At 40.4% G+C, this 11,334-nt stretch overlaps 1 long non-coding RNA gene across 1 annotated transcript; it reads left to right on the top strand.

The window, feature by feature from the left end:
• Positions 1–8,836: 8,836 nt before the first annotated feature.
• LOC125934296 (uncharacterized) lies at positions 8,837–10,951 on the top strand. Its single transcript, XR_007461308.1, has 3 exons — positions 8,837–9,024; positions 9,349–9,424; positions 10,845–10,951. It is a non-coding gene; the product is annotated as an uncharacterized LOC125934296 (long non-coding RNA).
• Positions 10,952–11,334: the final 383 nt, after the last annotated feature.

Here is an 11,334-nt window from a genome sequence, read left to right as displayed (position 1 = left end):
CAGTCTGAGATAAATGTGTATTAATGATCAGGCGGTTGGTAAGGATTAGCCTCAGTTTTGTCGTGGATAACTTTCACAGGGAAACAGTGGCATTTGATGATAAGATCCAGTGCATAGTTGTAATGACATAGGCATGTTAAGAGTATCTGGATACCACCAGAGTTGAAGAGAAAATCAACTCAAAATACAGAATGATCAAGATAGATATGGAAGAGGCAGAAATATGATTGAACTACGGCAGATTTCCTGGGTTCCTTAAAGATCTGCTGTTACTGCAGATGCACTAAGTAAAACAGCAGGGCAAATAAAGAGGAAAATTCTACATATTAATTTTTGCATGATACTATCTTCTCCTTCCTTTCTAAAATTTTAAAATGAATATCCTTTTAATGTTCAAAGAAGAATATATTTTTATCACTAGTGTTTTACAATCGTTATTTGCAATATATTTATTCTAGAAGTTAATGTGTGTTATTTGAAATTCATAGCATGTTTTCCAAGAGAAAGAGTCTTATTACCAGTGAGTTTTCATGCCCACCTCCAAAGTATATATACAAGGTATCTGGAATAGGTAAGGGATAGGAGTAAGAGACTATCTGCATTTTTTTTTGTAAACACATTTGATGCAAGTGATCTAAATAATACTATGAGAAATTCTATTATAAGAGGTTGACAACTCGTGATTAGAGCAAGAGACTGAGGGCACTGGCTGAAAGCTCAGGACAAGGTTGCAAGGGGATGTATACACGTATCAAGCCAGCTGTCCAGCCCATAATCCTTCCACTCTACTACCTGGTACCTTACCACACATCCAACAAGAGTAGTTACTTTGGCAATTATGCCAAAACTGGTGGAACCATTGAAGGACACCTAACCTAAGGTAGGCCAACTACACATTTTAACTTGGGAATTTGCAACTGGAGACAGCAGGGTTATTTGAAATGAAGAGATTTCCAGGAGCCCCAGAGATCCAGTCCTGTTAAGAGAATGTGTAAGCAAAGGTCCAGCATGCACGGAAAAAGAATGAAAACCACCACAAGAAAAGAGATGAGGAATTCTGTGTTGGGGATGGCAGGGAGAGTCAGAAAAATTGAAAGAGGGAGGGAGAAGTAGCAAACCAAGAAAACCAGAGGGAAAGAATTTTCCTTGGAGCCTGTCAATTTGCTACTTTAAAAAAAATTTTTAACTGTTTATTTTTGAGAGAGAGAGAGACAGAGACAGCGTGAGCAGAAGAGGGGCAGAGAGAGAGGGAGACACAGAACCTGAAGCAGTCTCAGGCTCCAAGCTGACAGCAGAGAGCCCAAGGTGCAGCTCAAACTCATAAATCACGAGATCATGACCTCAGCCAAAGTCAGATGCTCAACCAACTGAGCCACCCAGGTGCCCCTCAATTTGCTATTTTATCTGCTAGTCCCTCCTGTAGTCTAACTATGTTTTGTATTAGGTATTTTTTGTGTCCTTCCAATAAACTTCTCTTTTTCACTTAAGCTAAACTGAATGTGTTCCTAAGTGAGAAGACAACTGAGAGTTTGGGGAAAGAAAAGACATAATGAGATGTATCTTACTCTCTCTGCAGCCTTCTGCCTCCCATCTCCATCCATTCTCCCCACCACCTTCCTCTTTCTCCAGTTCCTTGATCCTTTAGATACTCTTCCTTTTCTATTTTTTTATATGTTTATTTATTTTTGAGAAAGTGCAAGCAGGGGAAGGGCAGAGAGAGGGACAGAGGATGCTAGCAGATTCTGCGCTGACAGCACAGAGCCTGATGTGGAACTTGAACTCACAAACCACGAGATCATGACCTGAGCTGAAGCCAGACACTCAGTCGACTGAGCCACCCAAGTGTCCCTCCTTTTATATTTTTAACAAACTTGTCTCTTCCCTCCTGAAGAGGAAGAGGACTCCCTTTTCTTTTCTCACCTCTGGTCCTATCCAAGTCTTGAGGCTTTCCTGCCCTAAATAGATGCCTGGCCAGCATGCTAAGGAGGGGAGCAGAGGGCATTCCTAGGAACCACTTGGGCAGGGATAGGGAAAGGACTCCCGATACTAAATACAATAAGTGGAGTATAGTTATTTAAAATAGCACATTTTTTAAGCACACTAAATTTTAAGAAGCAGCTTCAAGCTGACTTGACAGTATTTACATGTAACATAAAAATGTTTATTACTCTCTTTGCAATTTAATCTTACGTAACGTTTGACTCGATGAAACACTTCTCTGTTCCATCAGCTTCAGTTGCACTATAGCTTGGCCTTTAAAAATTAGATGCTCTTCACTGAACTGAGAAAGCATTGCAGATGAGGAATAAAGGTCTAGATTTGTTACAAACTTAAAATATAAAAGGCCATGCATAAGAGTTATGACTATCGTCAAAGTCCTCACTATGCTGTGAGGGCTGAGAGAAAAACGCTCTAGTTTAGGCTTGGGTTATTTTTCTGAAGCTGTGGGCTGAGTCGCTGACAGCTCACCTGACCAAGGCAGACACCATATTTGCCTTGAAAGGAAGTTGGCTGGTTTCCCCCTGCCCCCCACTATTGTATGAGAACAGGAGAGATGTAGCTTAATGTGAACTGACAGAGTAAACAACTTGGATGCTACCTCAGCTCTACTGCTCACTGGATAGCTAGAGGAATCTGAGCAATTACAATTTCCCTAGGTCTCAATTTTCTCACATTTATTAAACGTGAAATCCTTTCTTCAAACAAAACCATAAAAAGTGAAGACTTTTTTTTTTTAATGTTTATTTGTTTTTGAGAGAGACAAAGCCCAAGAGGGGGAGAGGCAGAAAGAGGGGGAGACACAGAATCTGAAGCAGGCTCTAGGCTCTGAGCTGTCAGCACAGAGCCGAACGCAGGGCTCAAACTCACGTACTGTGAGATCATGACATGAGTCAAAGTTGGTCACTTAACCGACTGAGCCAGCCAGGTGCCCCAAAAAGTGAAGACTTTTAAGTAGACTTGTGATCTAAGTGCTCTAAAAACAAAAACACTAGTAAAACATAGCAAATATTCTTTAGAACCCATAGCTGATTTCATAGGAAAGTAAGAAATTTCCTGAATTCAGAAGGAATCTGTGAGCCCAGCCGTTGTTTGCTATGCCCCCTGCATGCTCCGGTCAAGCCTCCGTCATGGTTTACTGTGAGCCAATGTGAAAGGTCTTGTCTCCCCAGCAACTTGCCCCTCCAAACCATTCTCCTAGGTGCAGCCAGAATGCGCTAAGATATAAAATACAAACAAAATCAATTAACTTCCCTGTTTGAATCCCTTCTGTGTTCAGCCACTGCTATAAAGATAAAGCCTAAAATCTTATCATGGACCCAGCCTACCTCTCCTAGCCAGTATCCAGCTATACTGGTTTTCTCTGGGTCTCTGAACAAAGAAATTCCTCTGCCGGAAACAGACCTTACTCTGCTCGCCCCCTGCCCCAGCTTTCTCTCAGCTCATCATCCTTCAATGCTCTACTCAATGGCACTTGAAAGATTTTCCCTGATTCCCCCCAAACCAAGACAGTCTCCCTTGATTATACTCCATCAGTTTTCTGTACTTCTTCCTACCATTTATCACAATTCCAACCACACAAGGATTTAGTCGTTTCATATCTGTCTCTCCTGCTATAATTTAGGCTCCATGAAGGGAGGGATTGTATCTATTTTATTCTCTATTATACATATAATATTCTATATATATCCAGATAATAGTCAATATAATAGAACATAATATAACCCCTGTAATGAGCATGGAATTTTCCACAGGTGATTGAAAATACATTGAGTGAATGATCTATGTGTACCTGAGGCTAATATTAAGTACTATCCACCTCACCCCTAATATTCTGCCCACTACTTTATTATAAGGTAAGAATTTCTTTTCCTTTTTATTAAGAACTCTTTTTAAGTTTACTTTTATTTATTCTGAAAGAGAGATAGAGAGCAAGCTGGGAAGGACAGAGGGAGAGAGGGCGACAGAATCCCAAGCAGGCTCCATGCTGCCAGCACAGAGCCCAACAAAGGGCTGGAACTCACAAACCGTGAGATCATGATCTGAGCTGAAATCAAGAGTCAGATGCTTAACTGAGGAAACCACCCAGGCACCCCAGAATTTCTTTAAATAGGGGAAATATTTGGGGTGCCAGGGTGGCTCAATTGGCTGAGGGTCCGAGTCTTGATTTTGGCTCTGGTCATGATCCCATGGTTATGGGATGGAGACCCACACTGGGCTCTGTGCTGAGCCTGCTTAGGATTCTTTCTGTTTCTCTCCCACTGCCCCTCCTCCCCAGCTGGTGTGTGTGCACTCTCTAATTTAAAAAAAAAAAAAAAAAAAAGTGCTTCTGACCATGCTCTGACCATGAGCTTAGAGAAAGACATTTTCTAGGACTGAAACCTCCACCTCAGAACTTTAAACCAACGAAGGTGTCAAACACTTTTTCTTCTAACTCTCTCATAACTGAGAACGAACTGATAAGGAGAATCTTATAGAAATTCCACCCTAATTCATAATGCCTAACTTTTCTCATCTTTTATTATACACAGTAAAAGTAACCAGAAAAAGTAATTTTTGAACAGCATCAAGAGGGTAAATTCCTATTTCAGATTTGATTTTATTTTTTAAAAAAATTTTTTTGTTTATTTATTTTTGAGAGAGAGACACACAGAGTGTGAGTGGGGGAGGGGCAGAGAGAGAGGGAGACAGAATCCAAAGAAGGTTCCAGGCTCTGAGCTGCCAGCACAGATCCCGATGCAGGGCTCAAACTCACCAACCATTGAGATCATGACCTGAGCTGAAGACGGACACTTAACCAAATGAGCCACCCAGGCATCCTTCAGATTTTATTTTTTAATCTGAAAAGTTAACTTTAATTTCTACAATTAAAAAAAAAAAAAAGATAAATATCTCCCCACCTGCCATTTCCAAAGATCCATAGATAAGGTATTACTTAAGATTTACCTATCATGACCTCCTTTTGCAAATCTCCTACAACCTACAAATTTTTTAACAATCACGATAGGCACTGTTTCTTGTTAGAAACCCTAGTTATACCTCAGCAAACCCTTTAACAACCAACCAACAAAGCTTGGTGGTAGAAATAAGTGTAATATCTGGAGTACTTTCGTTAGCCTTTGCTAACTTTTAAGAGTATGATGACTTTTTTCTTACGCTATTTTATTTCACGAAGAGCAATCCAAAACATTTAATTGTTCCACAGAGACCTCATTTTCAGTTCCTTAAGAATCCCTTCTGGTCCCTCTCTGAATCTCCCTAGATCCTCTAGGGGCTATTTTATGGATTATTGGAATAGTCTGCTCAGTGCTGAGAATTTAAAGATCTATTATCTTTCATTTACTCATTCCTTCAACAACTACGGGTCAGGACTATGAGCACCACTGGTGTTAGATAAAGGCAGTGTCCAGCTCTAGCAGAGACTAGCTGACTGCTCAGCTCACCAAGTCATTTGCTCTTTGCCCAGATACAGACCTAGACCACTTTCCCAGCCTCTCTATTTAGGTGTGGCCCCGTGTCTGAGCCCCATGGCTTAGGGGAGTAGGGCATAAGTCCTATATGACAGTAGCAGACCCGATCTGCCACACTTCCTTCCCCTTTTTCTTTCTTCTTCTTTTTTTTTAATGTTTATTTATTTATGAGAGAGGGAGAGAGAGACAAACAGAGCACCAGTAGGGAAAGGGCAGAGAGAGAGAGAGAGAGAGAGAGAGAGAGAGAGAGAGAGAGGGGGAGAGGGAGAATCTGAAGCAGGCTCCAGGCCCTGAGCTGTCAGCACAGAAACCGACACGGGGCTCAAACCCACAAACCATGAGATCATGTCTTGAGCCGAAATCAGAAGCCTAACCAACTGAGCTACCCAGGTGCCCTCTTTCCCTTTACAAAGTAAACATTTACTGAAACTGGCTAAACCACCAGATGGAACTTGAGACCCCAACTTGTGCTTGGAGTAGAGTCACCTGACAATCAGAAACGTCTCTTTTGGACTTCACTGAGGCAAGAAATAAATCTCTACTGCATTTAGCTACTTAGATGTAGGAGTTTATCTCCTATGCTAGCTACTAGTGCCCTAAAACACTGCAGTAAAAATCAAATGGGAAACTATCTTTAGTAAGCAGTATACAGTACAGTGCTTTGGTAGTGGTGAAATGTGCTATAATCCAAGTTCAGAAGATGGCCTGGGAGTCAGGCATACAGGAGATGACATCTGAATTAAATTTTGAAGGCTAAGTGTCAAGCAAGCTAAGCAGGGAAAGGGTATTCAAGGCAGAATTTCAGGTACAAAAGCTCCCAAGCAGGAAAGAGCAATGTCAAAAGATTAGAAATTTGGGAAGCGTTTACTTTAAGGAGGATGTTGGAGATATGAGCCTAGAGAGGTATACAGAGGCAAACTAATGGGGAAGGAATAGACATCTAGCAGGCAAAGAACAGGTGGGCAGAGGGCATTCTGGGCAGGAAAACAGAATGTATGAGACCCAGAGTTATTAAAGAGCACAGTGATCTCTGGAAGTTAAACACAAATTAGCAGAAAAATAAGACAGGTGGGACAATGAGAATGGAGTAGAAGTTAAGACCTTTGTTCTCCTTCCCTTGATTCTGAAGACAGTATAGCACTAAAGAGTCTTAAGCAGGGGTAATGGAACATATTTTCTCTTTATAAATATTACTCTGGTCAGAAGTCATGTGGAAAACAGATGAGGTTTTATGTAGTCTTTTAACCAAACAGTGCTGGTGGAGGGGTCTCCTACCAAAAATGTTATTGTGATGACACTGAATTCAACCTTAACATTTGATGACAGATAAGTTTTAATGCTAATAGATCATCATAAGGATGTGCCAGATTACGAAAGACTAGAAGCAGGGAGACACATTAGGAGGCTCTCAAGATTGTCTAGGACACTGATGGTGAGAGTCTGAGCTAAAGTGGAGCCAGAAGAAATAAAGAAGAGAGCAAGCATTTGAGAAACACCGGGCTCTGTGCTAACAGCAAGGAGCCTGGAGCCTGCTTCAAATTCTGTGTCCCCCTCTCTCTCTGCCCTTCCCCTGCTCACACTCTGTCTCTCTCTAAAATAAATAAACATTAAAAAAAATTTTTTTTTTAATTTGAGAAATCAAAGAGGGGTACACAAACATCAGAGATGACTTGGGTTATCTTGGATGAGTAGAGACATGGTAATGCTAGTCACCCAAGAGGGGCACAACATAGAAGAAAAATTGGGAGGAAAAAAAAGTTTGGTTTTGGGAATGCTGATACTGAGGAGACCAAGGTACATCCAAGTGGAAATGGTGAGTCTTCATTTGGAAAGAAATATAGGCTCAGGTTGGCAAAGATCAGAAAAGGGGATAAATTGCATTGTTTCATCAATGTATAGAGGTCCCAGTAGAAGCCTGAATGAAAGCAACAGAGATTGTTCAGTGTTCGTAGAAAGGAGGGCCAGGTATGGAAGCTTAGGGGCCACTTCCATTTCAGCATCCAACCAACTAAAAAAAGAGATGGGCGGAGTAGGAGGAAAGCACTTCTGAAGCAATGTCCCAAGTCCAGAACGGTACAATCATAACATGCAACCAAGCATGTAAAATACTTCAACAGTCAGACCCAGAGACTTCTATATTGGTGATACACAAGATCTTGGAGACCTCCTGGGTAAAAGTTTAGTGGAATTGTGTCAAGAATGAAAGCCAGGTTATGGTGAATGTGGGGAAGGCAATGATGTGAAACCAGCAAATGTCACTATTCTTTTTAGAAATTTTGCAAAATGGCGGGAGATGGAAAGAAATGTAGGATGTAGGAAAGACTTTCCTAGGAAGAAACATGAAAATGTCCATAAACATGGGGGATGGTTGTGATGAAGGGGAAGACACTGAAGATGAAAAAGCCTGGGGAGAATGATAGCTATGGTTGTGCTGAGCATGGCTGGTGTAGAGACTTGTCAGATCACTGTGTTGTACACCTAAAACTAATGTAACACCATGGATCACCTATTCCTCAAAAGAAATTCAATCAATCTTTAGAAGGGAAAAAAAAAAAGAAAAAAAGCCTGAGGATAACAGGCACCAATAGGATCCAATAGGACCCAGTAGGATCACTAGTATCACTAGTACCTAGAAAGAGAGATGTAAACACAACAAAGGTATTAAGCACTGATTGACTGGATACATGGGACTCATCTGAAAACCAACAACACCTTTTTAGACAATCTGTGGATACATGCTGTTTCAGTCCTACTTTCCAATTAGTTCTCTTTAGAACTTTCTCATAATTTGTAATTTAAATGAAGTATTTTGTATTCCAATGCCACTAACTTTGTGCCATTTCAATTGAGTCAATAAAAAAAAAAAACTTTTTCTATTTTGTCTTTACTTCTCTATGTTTAAATCAGGTTATCTGCTACTTATCTGCTTTGCTCAAGTAGACATTTAATAAAATGGGTGTTCTAGTTTTGAATGTTTCATGGAACAAAAGGTGACAAAGGGATCTAGAGTCAGAGAATACAAACTGGAGTCTAGTTTTATCTTACACTAAATGTAAACAGGTTTAGTATTTGCATCATAGGAATTATAAATAAACTTCCTTATTGGACTATTATGAGATAACATCAGTTAAAAAGTCTGTACAAATATAGACTTCCACAATTCAAAAAAAAAATGTGATAATAATGTGGAAATGTTGGGGTTTGGAGCAAACGGTCAAGAAAGAATTCTTGAGATTTCTTTGGTGCAAAAAGGTAGTTTTATTAAAGCACAGGGATAGGACCTGTGGGCAGATAGAGCTGCCTTGGGGTTTTGTTTTGGTTTTGGTTTGTTTTTTAATGTTTATTCATTTTTGAGAGAGAAAGAGAAAGATCATGAGTCGGGGAAGGGCAGAGAGAGAGGGAGACACAGAATCTGAAGCAGGTTCCAGGCTCTGAGCTGTTAACACAGAGACCGACTCGGGGCTCAAATCCACAAACTGTGAGATCAGGACCTGAGCCGAAGCTGGATACTTAACCAACTGAGCCACCCAGGGGCCCAGCACTGGAGTTTTAACAGGTGACTAATTACACACTTTTAGGTTGGGAGGGGGTTAGGAATGGAGTCAGTCTCTAAGTAATCTTGGAAGCAAGGTTCCCAGGACCTTGAGGGGGGTAGCTCTTGTTACAAAAAAGTCATTTATTACTATCTAATAAAACCTTAGTCATGAGACCCTTCAGATGTGTATCAATGAGCTATATGCTTTGGGGATGATTGCCAACATAGACCTTGAGGGGTTGAGATAAAGTAAGTTTCCAAAGTAATTGTTATATGTTAAAAAAGACTTACAGGATCCTGGAGGGTCAGGATAATGTTAAGCTAAGATTGCCTTTCGTCCCTTAGCAAAGTGTCATCATCAAAACAGCTGAGCTCACAGAAGAAGGTCACTCTGCCTGCCTCAAGGACTTGTCAATGGGCTGTAAGTAGCAAGGAAATTTAATCTTTTCCTTTGCCTTTGTTTCCCACATCAATAATTCCCTTAAAGAATAGGGGCGCCTGGGTGGCGCAGTCGGTTAAGCGTCCGACTTCAGCCAGGTCACGATCTCGCGGTCCGTGAGTTCGAGCCCCGCGTCGGGCTCTGGGCTGATGGCTCGGAGCCTGGAGCCTGTTTCCGATTCTGTGTCTCCCTCTCTCTCTGCCCCTCCCCCGTTCATGCTCTGTCTCTCTCTGTCCCAAAAATAAATAATAAAAAAAAAAAAAAAACGTTGAAAAAAAAAATTAAAAAAAAAAAAAAGAATAAAATAACATCATGTCTACAGATATATATTTCACTCAGTAAACAAAAAAAAATCAACCACCAAAGTTAAGTGAGATTGAAAAAAACCTTCCTTTGAGGTTCTCCAAGGGGATTATTGATTTCTGAGAACATATAAGGAAGGTATGTTTTGGACAAATAGCCCCTATCATTCAGAATGAAATATTGACGGTAAGCATTTAAAGCATAAAGATAAAAATGGACACAATGATCGAAAGGAATTAAGCATATTTGTGGCTTGGCATTTTATATTAATTTTTTATACATAAAAATTTAAATTTTTGTTAACATTTATTCATTTTTGAGAGACAGAGAGACACAGAGCATGAGTGGGGGAAGGGCCAAGAGAGTGGGAGACACAGAAACCAAAGCAGCCTCCAGCCTCCAAGCTATCAGCACAGAGCCCAACGTGGGGCTCAAACCCACAAACCATGAGATGATGACCTGAACCGAAGTTGGATGCTTAACCAACTGAGCCACCCAGGCACCCCTATAGTGGATTTTGTTTCCAATTTGCTGTTGGTATTTTGCTCTTTTTGAGTTGCCTTTGTTACATACTATGTGCTGCTTGTATACTATTATCTTTGAGAAATTATCATATAAAGTAAGGATTTTTAAAATTAATTTATGTTTTTTAGTCATCCCTACACCCACTGTGGGGCTGGAACTCATGACCTGGAGATCAAGAATTGCATGGTCTTCCAACTGAGCCAGGCAGGTGCCCCTAAAGTAAGGTTTTTTGATGAGAAAATAAGCTCTTGATTTTTAAAATAATTATAAGCCATTCTAAGGCCTAACGATATATGGAGACATTGAGCCTTACATTTATCAGCTTTGAAGAGTTACCGCCCACTTGTTGGTATGAGCACTGGGTGTTGTATGTAAGCAATGAACCATGGAATCTACCCCCAAAACCAAGAGTACAGGGTACACACTGTATGTTAGCCAATTTGAAAATAAATTATATTTTTAAAAAAAATGAAGAGTTAGCACCCAACATGAGCAAACCCCAAGAGAAAATCTTCTTTAGACTCACTTAACCATTTACTGTTTTTATTTTCTTTTGTTCTTTTGTTTTATTCAGTGCTATGCTTTTGACTCTACTTGAAGATTCTTCAGGTAAGTCCAACCCACAATGGTCTTCTTAGATTTTGAATTTCTTTGTTAGAACCACTGTTATTTAACCGTTTCATTCATTGACTATTTTACCCTTGACTCTAATAGAATCTCCTATGAATGTCACGTATACTCTTTTGGTGTTTCCCACAATTTTCATCCCACTGCTTCGTGTGTATGGTCAATAATGCATTTAACTGCAAGCATTTAACTGAGTTTTCCTGCCCATTAGTCCAAGCCTTAACATCACTACTAATTGAGCATGGTAAGACTACTACTTCATCAGTTTGGCCCACCACCCAGGGACAGTGCTGGAATACCAATTCTGTAAGGCAGCCAGAAGACTGGTCCATAGTAGTCAGGATCACCAGTGCTGGGAAGGACAGCACACAGACTAAAAAATCTCAGTGATTTAATATAACCAAGATACATATTTCTCCTTTCCTTGCTGGTCTCAT

This window comes from Panthera uncia, assembly GCF_023721935.1.
Source record: "Panthera uncia isolate 11264 chromosome A1 unlocalized genomic scaffold, Puncia_PCG_1.0 HiC_scaffold_17, whole genome shotgun sequence".
Lineage (NCBI taxonomy): Eukaryota > Metazoa > Chordata > Mammalia > Carnivora > Felidae > Panthera > Panthera uncia.
Note: the sequence above shows the minus strand (reverse complement) of the source record. Positions and strands in the feature narration are given on the sequence as shown.